The sequence below is a fragment of the Asterias rubens genome, chromosome 4 (assembly GCF_902459465.1).
Source record: "Asterias rubens chromosome 4, eAstRub1.3, whole genome shotgun sequence".
In the NCBI taxonomy this organism is placed as follows: Eukaryota; Metazoa; Echinodermata; class Asteroidea; order Forcipulatida; family Asteriidae; genus Asterias; species Asterias rubens.
This window is the reverse complement of record NC_047065.1, coordinates 1,348,895-1,362,041: the sequence shown is the minus strand read 5'-3', so window position 1 is coordinate 1,362,041 and position 13,147 is coordinate 1,348,895. Positions and strand designations below refer to the sequence as shown.

General features: G+C 35.5%; 1 protein-coding gene across 2 annotated transcripts in view; it reads right to left on the bottom strand.

Annotated features, from left to right (window-relative positions):
• Positions 1-13,147, bottom strand: part of LOC117288998 (ankyrin repeat domain-containing protein 11-like) — a 72,861-nt gene that overhangs the window by 35,820 nt on the left and 23,894 nt on the right. For both annotated transcript variants that reach the window (XM_033769882.1, XM_033769883.1), the window contains exon 3: positions 11,642-11,713. The gene's annotated coding sequence lies outside the window, so the exon portion shown is untranslated. The remainder of the gene's footprint in view (positions 1-11,641; positions 11,714-13,147) is intronic.

The window sequence follows — 13,147 nt, the reverse complement described above, 5'->3', positions numbered from 1 at the left end:
GATCTCAAATTTTGTACACCCATTTCCTTTGACAAAGGCAAGAATGCCACCTGTTTTTCGGACTTAAAAACTAAGGAATGAGTTTGTAAAATTTTATGGATGGGAAGGCTCATGTAAAAAGGCCATCTGGTGAATATTCAGAGCACGTCGCCGACCATAAGAACTTATTAAATGTTTTTATCATATGATTGATGACTTGACTACCTTCTGGTGGTTGGCAAATAAGATATTCAGTGAACTGTCTTACATTTCAAGACAAACATTTTATTACATTCTTCTAGTCTGATGAAGTATACAATGCTTGTTTGAAAAACTCTGCTGAGTTTTGTAAAAATAACATGTAGGCTAATAATTTCTTGTGTTGGTTTTGAGGCATTGCATGGTGTGGTTTCAATTTGCTCAAGTTACGGTAACACAATGTGTCTACTTTGCTATGTAGACTTTGTTTGTTGAGAACTTTTGTTGCTGTTTATTCTACTGCTTCTGACAGAGTAGATTCCTGAATTTGGGAGACCATTAACATGTCGTTCTGAAAAAAACTGTCCTGCTTTTACTAACTAACCCTTGTCCTAACTTTAAAAAAAATAAAATATTAACACAATATGAGGACTGACACAGCTTTACATCAGACAAATGTACAGTGTAGTACAACTCCACCCCATGCAAAAATATGTATTATTGAAAAGCAATTATCAAGACAGCGTCATGTTTTTCAAAAACCAAAACCATAACAATAAATAAAGAATATGGCCAGAAATAAATTAAGGCATGAAATTATGTAAACTTAAGTCACCAAACGGCATATTTAAAATAAAATAAAATTTCCTTATTATTTTTTTTCTGTTAATTTTATAGCCTACAATTCCCCTTTATTATGAAGTATTGAAGAGTAACATTTCTCCTGCACTGACTTGAGAAATGAATTGCAAATCCCAACTCTTCACAACAAACACTTTTGAAAGAAAATTGTATAACAACAAAAGCATCCTTGGTGTTTTCCATTATGAGAGGGTGTAAAAGAAATGCATTACCCCTAATCCAATAATGGTACAGGCTGTTGGCAAGCTGCCAGTCCCTGAATAAAGGTCATGGGGCATATCCATGGCTTGGGGGCCATCACAACAACAGTTTGTGTCAATTTAGTCAAGAACAGAAAATGTATGCAATATCAATGTTACTACATCATTGACTCAACTACAATGTACATGTACATACATGTACAACATGCATGGTATTAAATGAAGGCAAAAAAGCTAATTACAAGTCAACAATTCCATTCAAAATTATTAATTGCTGTCCGTTCGATGTCCACTATTGGTTTCAACAAAGAGCATTACTTGGAAAAAATATATAGACATACTTGTTTACTTGTGTTTTTCTTGGAAATCCTTTAAAATAAGTAACACTAACAGGAAAAAGATCCTTTAAATAGCAATTCAACAAAACGAATTAATCTATCACGTAATCACAAACTTTCAGAGACCAAGCAGGTTTACATAAAATTTACATCTTGTGTTTTCCAATAGACTATGTGAGGGTGAAAATTTATAAATCACGTAAATACAATGTAGATGAAGGCAATAAGCACATGTCATATCTTTGGTTTTTGGATCCGTTCGATTATTTTAATCCTATGTAGTGTCTATATAAGCCTACAATACAACCAACCTGTGAAAATTTCATTTCAAAAGTTGGTACATGTAGCTATTTTGAGATAAGTGTACTGCAAAAATCTAAAGCAGTTATGTCTGAACTCAGTACGGTTGTCGAAGAGAGGTCACTTAAAATGAGACTCAAAGAAAATAGTACATTACCAAGAAAGGGCGTAAAACTGATGTTTATTATTTAAGCTATTTTTATAGACCTTATGGAAGGGAACAAACTTCCCTGAAGTTAGCTTGTTGTTTTTCATAACAGTTCCTTATTTCCCAAAGATGAAGTCATATATTTTTAAAACGGGTGCCTTCCTCGGGATGATATTTGTTGGCCAATCGTTAAAATGCGAAGCCTTTTAAGGGTTTAACAAACTTGAGGTTTCTTCAGCTTTGTAATGATGAAAAACAATTCATCTGCGAAATCAATTAGAAACTCAAAAACAAGAATAAAATCCCCGAAAGCTCAGCTTAAAACTTGTAGACAACTCTCCCTTTAAAAGTTCTTAAGACAAGTCTGCACTTTCTCCAGGTTGTTTCTAATTCACTGCGGATTTCCACCCTTCCTGTGCAACAGTTTTAACACACATGATGAGGCACTTTCTTGTCATTTTAAGTACAGTATGCAAAACTCATTTGTGGAATTCCATATCAAGTAAATCCGAAGCTCTTCAGTTATTCACACATGCGTTAATCGTTTTATCTTCAATGTAATGTTTCCGCACTCCCTGCGCAAGAGATCTTTCAGGCTTGGATGTAAAACTCCTGCCCATGTTAGGCTAAGAGAAACATAAAACACAGCTTGTGAATTTGTCAACAGTCCATGAAATATTTGTCTTCTTTCAAGAAAATACATCACCAAAATTAATAATTAAAATTGAATTGTTAAATATTGACATTCTTATGACTAGAATTGGTTAAACATGAACACAAGAACACAAGCTGACACCCGATTTTTCTTTAGTTCCATAACAATCGTAGAAATAGATTACAATAATTGAACATTTGGAAGTTGACAAGTAACACAACACTCACAGAAAAATAGTGTTACCTAAAACCATATCGACACTCCATCCATGCCTCAAAACTTATCACAAATATTGTCGAGAACACACTTTTTTCTTTGAACATTACATTTTTTAGTACCGGTAAGAGAATTTTTTTCCACCCTATCCATTACATCTCTCTATGTGGACTAATACTGCATCAAACAAATGCAGTCTAATGTTACCTACAGTACAACACAAATACTCAGTCATTAAACATCAAAAACAAAATCCAATGAAAAAAAAACACAGCTAGAAACACCTCGCATTATTCTTATGAAAATCTACACCTTTCAGTAAACAACTAAATATAAGCCACAACTTTCTGTCCCTCTGCGATATTTTTCCCAAAGGCAACTACGCCATCAATACTACTGACGCCGATCGAATTCCAACACCATAAATACATTTGAATTTGTTTTCCCCTTTCAAACGTTCATTGCCCCCTCCATGTTTTTTTCTTTGATGGATGCGAAAATCCTCAAGCCAATTTATTTCCAATAGTTTTCAATCCAGCAGGTATAAATGAAAGGTTTAGAGAAGATGAGCAACAAGACAGCTGATCGAATGTTTGTAATCCTTCAAACACAATCAGTCAAAACTCTTAGCGCTGTGTGAGTTTTGAAGGAAACCTGAAAGACTGCACAAAATTGCCTGTCTGTTTTTAAAATGAAAATTTACTTGCGACTTGGCAGTTGATGACAAAATTTGTTAATTTTTGTTTAAAAAACAATGTACACGTATGAACAGTACACTGAACTGAACATGAAAGACTGCATAATTTTGCAGCCATTTTCGATTACATCTCACTGTGTAAAATCATAAACATGGAGGGGACAGCTTTTTGCATGCATTTCTAAATCAACCTTTTATCAATTTATTTCGTCGCCGCAACTTAAAAATTATTTCACACTACATGACCTTTACAAACTAAAGCCCAACCAAATAATCTTTTTTTCCAAAAGATGTTTGCTTACAGAAAAAGCACTCCACACTGATGTATCGTAGCCCCAGGCTTTGCCAGAATAGTTATTCAAAATTTGATTTGTTCCCTGGTGACTCCAAAAGAATAATGATTTCTGGATCAAATTTCCACTGGTCATCAAGGACATGGCGCTGAAAGAGTACACAATATGTAGGACCAGCTTCTCATATTGAGAATTCAGATTGATTACTGCTTATATGAATATTGGAGTTCCTGCAGCTCCATTTATTTCATCTTGTTACTGGTATACATCATCCGATGCTGAAAATTGCATGACCACATTAGTATAGACCGATCCATGCTGCTACACACTGCCATGGCTGTGCCGCCATTGCTACATGTAGTTAATGGCATGACGTTTGGATCCAAGCAGGTTCTTTCTCAAAAGCTCAAAAATGTTCTTTCTTGGCACGCTCATGCTCTTGCCAACTGTAATCTATCACAAATGTGTGTATCAACAAAACATGAGTCAAGCATAATTTCTGTATCCCAAAACTAGCTTCCAAAACATACCTTGTTAAATTTCCTCTTTAAATGATTTCTACAAGGAATGCATACAAGGCTTTACACAAACAAGGATACTTCGTAAACTATAGCTAAAACATGAACATGAAGTGCAAGATCTTATACATGTATTCAACTTCAATACTCAAATTAAATTAAAATACAATTTTGGATAATTTTAAACGATTGCACTTGTACCTTTCTTCCCTCCATTTTAATTTCCTCTTATAATTACTTCTTTGCACTTCAAATGAAGTCCCTAACCTTTAGCAAGAAGGACAAAGATTAATACTTTCATTACTGTAATTACTTGTTTTTAAAAGTTATATTTTCATTGATTGACATTCAAATGAAAGAGAATGTGCATTGTGCAAGTCTACAAGGAACTGCGATTGTTTCAGAGTTATTACTACAGGTTTTGTATGGAAAAATACATACAACAACAAATGATGTAATGTTGCATCGGGTATGACGCAAGTCAGTTTACATGGGCAACTCTATACTACAGGATTAAAAAGGTCTCTAAATTACTTCTTTTTTTAAAGGGACATCGAGGAAATGACCAAGGGCATTGGAGGGTGATAGAAGACGTTTGAGATGATAGAGTTTGTTCCACTCTAAAGGCCATTGTTTCCTAGCAACGACAACAATCTATGGAAAACAACTGGACGCCTGCTATACGTGTATTCTCAAAAGTTTTTCATTGCCTCCAATAAAAAAAAAAACAGGCTTGGTCATGGGACATCCATTTCGGATCTGCCCTTCATGCATGATTATAATATATGCTCCGTGCATTCCATGTCTAGAGGGGGGAAATTGCATGGGAACCTCAGATGGGACTCAAACCCATTAACGACCCACATTACAGTGCAGATGTCGTCACCACTAGACATTGCTTTCCATACTAACAAGAAACCAAAATTAATTGAACTAGTTAGGATTATGTGGAGTACAATACATGTAGTTGTTCACTTTACCAAGAACTTTGCCAAACCTATAACTAAACCCTTCTTATCATCTTTGATCAATAGAACCTTTGATATCTCAGGAAGACCTGATAATGGTTTTAGATTCTTTTTCTATTTACACTAGAAAGGAACAACACAAACCTTTGGAATCATACGAACTTGTACAAATAACATCCAAAGGTTATGACCTAATCATTTAGTGTACATGTCATTGAGGCTCATCTTGTAAGGGCTTGCATGTCAAAAGTAGACAACTGATACATTTTTATGTATCTCAAACAAAATAAGCCAAGCAGTCGATTCGACAAAACTTTACCCAAATGCGTACCTCCACTTGCGCAACCATTATGGCGTAAGTTGCGCCATAAACATAGCGCAAATGGACTTACGCAGTTGCGTAAAAGTTTGTGAAATCGGCTGCTTGTGTTTCATCTTTGAGAGGGCATAGTCATTTTGCAAAGGGCACTTCCATTGGAAAATCTTTAAAGTCTCTGGGACACTTTTGAAGGGGCAATAAGGCCTAACCAGAGCAACATGGCCTCCATGTATAGGCCTACACTGTATCATCCCATGAAAGTCAGCAGATAAATATTTGTGGTTTAACACAAACCATAAGGTGCAGAGCCCACAATAGTGCAACGTTGTGTGGTTTAAAAAAAAGTAATTGATGATTCACTAAAAATTTAGAAACCACTTTTAAGTAGATGGATTAATTTTAATTTGCCCAAAGACATGTACAAATCAGAATAAATAAATAAATAAATTATACAAAAATTAAACTTGCAACCTGTGTATTTTTGCTTGGGCTAATAAATAGAATGTACGGGTATGAAACTAATCTGAATTAATTGAGAACACAATCGGCAAATTTCCAGACTTTTTTTTTTCTTTCACGACAGACACTTACTTAGTGACTTTGCCCTTCTCTCAGGAAGAGGGGATGACGTGTTATTGGCAAAGTATGTATTCTACTTCATGCAAGTGAAGGATAATGCGATACAATACTACAGAGATGGTACTTTCCATTTTTATGGATAGTACCAACAACAAAAAACACACTGTATTTTGCTGAGTCATTTGGTGATTATACTACACTGTAGTGTAGACCTTAGTACATGAACAGCTGCCAAGATTTGCATCAGGGAAACTTATTACAACAAGCACAGAGATAACAATGTGGATATTTAAAAATTCAACTGAATAGGGAACAAGTTTCTTTAATCAGCCTGGAGATTTTCAAAATTATTCATCAGAACATGTTTATTTTTAGGGGACTTTCTGCAGAATCAGAGTGAGTTTCAGCTCAGCTACATGTAACCATGTATCTGCGAGCATGACATGAACTCTGTGTTCAAAATACAGTACACGTACAGTATGTCTGATGCATGTGAATTCATGGGTAAAAGAGGAATTAATGGGTAAAAGAAACTGGTTGTTGAATCCTACAGTCATTTTGCAATCAGCATGTTTCATGTTGATCCATGGTTACCGTCACATAAACATCAACTGGCATTCGAAGCAACCATGCCCTATACATAAATTACCAGGTAGATTCGGTCTACATTATGTACATGTAGCCCTACACGTACGCCATCAATTCACAAAATTGTTTTCTGAGTATCAGTGTTTTGTGTTCAGTTGTGAATCTTAAATACCATTAAATAGCACCAATGAAGCATCAATTTAGCATTACAGGTCGCTAAAACCTGTTTTTAGGGCAAATCATTTCCATAGTTTTCTTTACAAGAATGACCTTTTGAATTGTATCTGATTATTACTGCAGCTTAAACTCATTCATCACTGTCACGGACCCTTGCTCTATGCACGGCCGGACCAGCCAACAACAAAATGAATACAAAATCATTTGTATGCATCACTGCCATCACTATCAGAGTATTTTTTTAAAGATATGAACACCACAAAGTAAAACCACAAGAGAGGGTGTGTAGTTTCTTTTTAAAGGGACGCTACGGGGCTGTCCCTTAAAAGTTCGTTATCAGGGTGTACACATTCCAAGCATGTTGAGGTACTGAACAAAGGGCATTGTGAAAAGAAAAAGAAAAAAAACGAGGAAAAAAAAAACACCTAAATCCACAAATGTTGAGCAAAGCTCTTTAGTTGGTAGTGTAAACATCTGAGCAGACCCTTCACATGAAACCTTGCCCCAGTTTCAACGGACACAATAACCAGACCATTCAATGGTCAGACAGGGACACAAAAAACACACCAAGCAGGAATCACCAAGTCTGATGGCATCCTTTGTTCACAAGTGAACACATTGTGAACACAGCACTGCATCCACTGGCAGTGCAGTACTGCAACTCTAAAATCCATCCCATCTCAATACGGTTTTTCTTCTTCAAACTTTAGCAGACCTGCTTAAGGAACGGCTTTTTGTCACGATAGATCCGTAACTGAAAGGGTTCCAGTCGCAAACAAAAGGAGGGGATTTGTTCTGATGTGAATTAGTGGTTTTGTGAATGCTGTTTGAGTGGGAACCATCTTAGCGTGTATACATAAAACTGTTGTTGTCTGCTGAGTCTTCCTATACCTTAATTGTCACTTGGTTTATTTCATAAGAATGCAAACAACAATCCATTTCTTTTGAAGTGATGATTCCCAGAACCAAATCAGCTGATGCAACCATATTGCTTAAACCATAGAGAAAGGCTTGAACAAACCATGGTTAAATTATCCATGACATAATTCACTATGAGCTTTCAGGTTTTTTTTTTAACTCAAGGTTATAGGGTTTGTATACCTTTGGTTTTTGGAATCCTTTAAATGTTTGAATTCTTCTAAATGTAGATTATACAATAAATTTGACTTGCAATAACGCCAAAAATCAAGAGTGAATATGCCCACACAGGAAAATGTGTTTTGGATCAAGGTATTTGTGTATAGTCCACCTACACTATTCACAGGGCAACTTGTGCCCCATAAAAAAATAACCATACAAATAAATGATTTAAAAAGGTTGTATGTATACACGTGTTGCCATTCCAAAATATTTCTTATGAAACCACACACCAGTAAAACATAAGTACTTTTGCTAGGCATGATTAAAAAAAAAAAACTTCATTACGACAAGAATTTACATAATTTTCTTATGATAAAGTCCTGTATTTTTTCTCAGTGTATAAATTATAATGCAAAACGCAGCACTACAATTGAGTTAACTCAGACAGGCCAGTAGTGTTTCAAAATGTCACATCATTTGGAAGCTAATTAAATGGAAAATTTAAGACAGTAATGCAGCCCTGCATGTAGATTGTGCGTGTCACGTTACTGGTCGAGTATGAGAAGTCCCATAGGGCGTTAATCAAAGGCTCAAATATATTTCCAAGAAAACGGGTATCTGGTGTCAACACTCCCTGTTTACAATGGTCAACAAATAATCTGTCAACATGATATTGTACAGGGGTCATCCGGAATAATGAAATATAAACAAAAAACATGAAAACAAAAATTTGTTTTCTGCTTGAATTTTTGCTTATATATGAAAGCTCTTTCTATGCAGTGTGAATTTTTCATAAAGTGACGACAATGCCAAAACTTTCTCAGTTTGGGTTAATATTCACTGAATCTAATGAACACACTGTACCAATGATCATGACAAATGAATGAATTATATTTCAAACTCAAGTATTGGATTGGTTTTGAGAAGAAACACACAAAACAATGTGTTTACATTTAGTAATAGGTTTCATAAAAACATGTCATGATGAGAAAACAAAATTGTGTGCTTTCAGATGCTTGAAGTCAGATTCAAATTTTGGGTGAAAATTTACCCTTTTCTCTAAAACTACATCACTCCGAAGGGAGTCTTTTCCAACCCTGTTTTATAATATCAACAGCTCTCCATTGCTCCTTACAAAGTAAGTTTTCATGGTCATTCGAGTAATTACCAAAGGTATAAGCTCCCTTTAATGAAAAGTATAGGCCTAGGTACAGATTTGATAAACAAATTAAGTGTACTTCCCAGATTAGCATTGGCTGATTTTGAGTGTACAGTCGTCGATTTCACCAAACTCTTCCCAACTTAAGATTAATCTTAGGACTTAGGATGAGTCCCAACCCTGCACTGTAGCATGCAGACTTTAAGATAGATTAATCCTAGCATTTTGTGAAATCGGCTGCAGGTACACATCGTGTTATGCATCCATATTGCAGGAAGCTCACCCACCCAAGCAAAATATACTTTGCCCACAGTGCTCCGTTGCCAGATGTCACCAAGCAAGGGAAATTCATCATTGGCAATATTGTGCAATACCCATACTCATGGACTTTAAATAAAAAATAAAAAAACCGCATTCAAGGTTTTAGAAATAATCTGGTGATGAACTGAATAGCATACTGAAAATATTGGGAATGTGGAAATGTACTACCACAAGACACAATGAATGCCATATCAAGAGTCTGGTACAGATTGAAATATGTTTTCTTAAAAAACGTTATTGTGGTCACTTTGCCTCTTCAAGAAATAGCTAATGTTCTAAAATTAGTATAATATAAGTCTGCCAACATTTGCATCTTGCAATCAAGGAGATTTAGTCCATCAATCAAATCATGGAGATAGAATTAGATTTGAATAAGGGCAAAGTTTCCAAAGATTTGTTCATCATTTACGCACTGTTATGTCATCTTAAAAATGTTGCCAGGTTGTCTCACTAAATGACGACTCTTGTTATTTCACACAGCAGACCCTTAAGAAATAACATCCCAATGTAAACAGGAACATCAGAGTGAAACTAACATTTTGCACTCCTGAGGAGAACTCTTTTTAAAGGTAACATCAATTGGGTAGTTGTTATGGCATGGAATTATTCAACACTGCCCTTTAAAGCGATCTCTTAAAAAACCACATCCGTTCTCTGGTGGTGGCGGGCATCAATGACATTGGCAGGCATAAACTGACGTTACCAACATTTGCTGGACCTAAGGTGTTGTTTAGTTTCACATAAAATTCTATCACAATTTGCCTTCACTGATAAACCAAAAATAAGACAAGGTTTGAACTTTAAAGACTTCCAGCTCGACACAACCCATGCCTATTACTCATCGTATCTCGCTGGCCAACACGCATGACACATACCACTGGGTTAACACAGAGTCAATAATTATTTGTTGTCCTGCTTTTCATACAATACAGGTCCTTATGAACTGTTACTTATTATTCATAAAAAGGGCGACGGCATGCGGATATGAAGATTTCATAATAAGTAAACAAATCCAATGTATTTTTATTTAATAATAGACTTTTCATGCTCATCCAGTATACATTGTCCGTCATGTATTTTAGTTTTATAATTATTGTCAATGATATTCAACGACAAAGCAGATTGAAAACATAACATTCTTTTGAATCTGTTTTCCCCAAACAGAATAATGTAGAAATCTTAAATTGACGCACAGAACAGAATGACTTTATGTTGGTAGTTGAAGGAACCATTTATTCAAGGCGTGCACAGTTTTTGACTTACAAAGCGTATCCTGTTATCCACATACCCCTCAGTAGGTTGCGGTTTTATCAGAGAAATTACTGATAATCAATCGAATATTAATCCCTGAATATTGGACAGTTTGATTGACCTGTTTTTAGCAGCAACTCTTAACCAGAATTACTGCTTTGCTACAACATTCCAAGAATTTAAATTTGCAGGCCAATGTTGGTTTTCTTTTTTTTTTTGGGGGGGGGGGGAGGGGGAGGGGGATGGAGCATAATGTCAAGAGAAGTCAAGAGTGTTATTTTATGGAGATTAGAAATCTAAACCAGCTTCCCTGTTTCTCACAAAATACATGTTTTTCTAATATTATACATTTGCCACATGTCAATTGGAAATATCCTTGACATGAAATGAACTGGTACAACGTACAGTGTGCCCTACAATACTATCCTAACATGCTTCTCACATTAAAAAAAAACAGTGAAACTGCCAACCGCATTATTTAAAATACTGTTTGTTTCTGCTTAAGATAGAAATATGGCAATAAGTGGCCTTCACCAGATACTTAAAACTACATACCAGCATGATTGAGTCATATTACATTTATTAGACAAAATTATATGAATGGTATTACAAAAAACAAGGACTCATTGAAGAGCTGTCTGTCTCTGTACGTAGTGTACCCCAAAAATGTCCAATGACAAAGATAGGCATACTTGTTGTTTATAAAACCCTCCCATACTTTGAAAACCAATGTCAAACAAATTATTAAAAGTAATAACACATTCAATGTCAAATCACATAATTCTGGGCCTTGGAACAGAACCATAAAAAGCAAACACAAGGCCATTATGGAACACATGAAATTATCCAACAGAAACAAGTTTAAACGCTCAATATTCAAACCTTGTAGATCAATAATTACTGACAGCAAACTAGTAAAATATGCCGGTGTGCTTTCCCTAAACACGGTTTATATTTATTGATAATTAGCGGCTTTTATCCAAATGGGAAGAAAACCAATTTTAAATGTACTTACCGATTCATAATCGCAGAATGTGTCCACACCAAGAGCTGTCAAATATGTATCTCTTTCTCAGCAGTTCTTTATCTGTTATTACGAAACAGTAGAGGGAAAAAATACGTAGATGCTCAGGTAGTGACAACAATTTTGTCGCAATACATGTAGTCAGTGAAGAAGAGTACAGGATAGAGTGTTGTAGTGCTCTGTCTCCTCAATGTATACAAAACGTATTACAATAATTCGGCACACGGGTATTCAGATTCGTACCATTTTATTTTTGAGCAATACTAGAATACACTCTCCACATCAAACACACACAACAGTATAGAATCTCTATTAAACACATGTACTGCTGAAACGCAGGTGCAAGTGCATGGTACATGGACCCATGTACATGTTTTTAGACCGTTCCATTTATTGCCCTCAGAGGTCTGCGAACAAAGTATCATTGTTTTCACCCTTGAAAAGGTTCACCTCGGTATTAAAAGTTCCCTTGATGTTTCCTCATGTAAATTTTAAACAAGTTACAATTTAATGTTTCTGTCCATCTGGAATGAGTGGTGAAAGAATCATACAAATTTGAAACCATACAAAATCCACCCCTCCGTAACCCCAGAAATAGATTTGTCTCTTGTAGGACAACATTGGAATGGCACGGTCCATTAGCAACCAGGGGGTGTCTGCTTGATAATCCATTCCTTTCACAGGTTTGTGTATGTTTGTGTAGTGATGGCAAGGTCATGTTGACTGTTGCATTACAAACAGGTTGTGCATAATTATGTTCTACAGTGGTTTGAGGGACACTGGAAAGCACTGAATAGGGTAAAGCATGTAATACAAACAGAATGGGAACCCAACCAAATTAAAGTAGGTAATCAATAATCTTAGCATTTCCTGTGAATTCCACCCCCCCCCCCCCCTTGTGTGTTTGTCCTCTGAATAGGGAGTGACAGTTAGTAAGTCACAATGTGAATGATCTTAGACCCTTTATATAGCTAGCTCCATGCTTGATGCATTCTGCATAATCCCTACATCAACCCCATGTTTGAAAGACAGACATTCACTGACTGTTATTGTACAAAAGGAATCTTGTTTATAGGTCACTGAATGACTGTACTGAAACATGATTTCCTTTGTACAGGGTTATCAATTTTCAACATGGGATCTTCTATCACTTCACGCTTGGTTTATATCCTCGCGCTGTTGTTTATGTATGAATGATTAAAACTACATTGTTAGATCATTAAATAAGTTCATCTGGATTGTTGAAGATTATGAATTAAAAGATTCGCTTTTACAAATCCAACATTATGTATGATGTTACATCAAACATAATTTTTGATATGTAAAAATAAATCTTTTAATTCATTAAAATACATTGTATAAAAGCAATATGACAATCAGTTATGTGGCGTACTGAATGCACCTGTAACCATTTATCTTAACTTGGCCTAAGAATGCCATAAAACAAAGCCGTAATAATGCACGTTTTATGCAGACAATGTACCATGGATCATATTA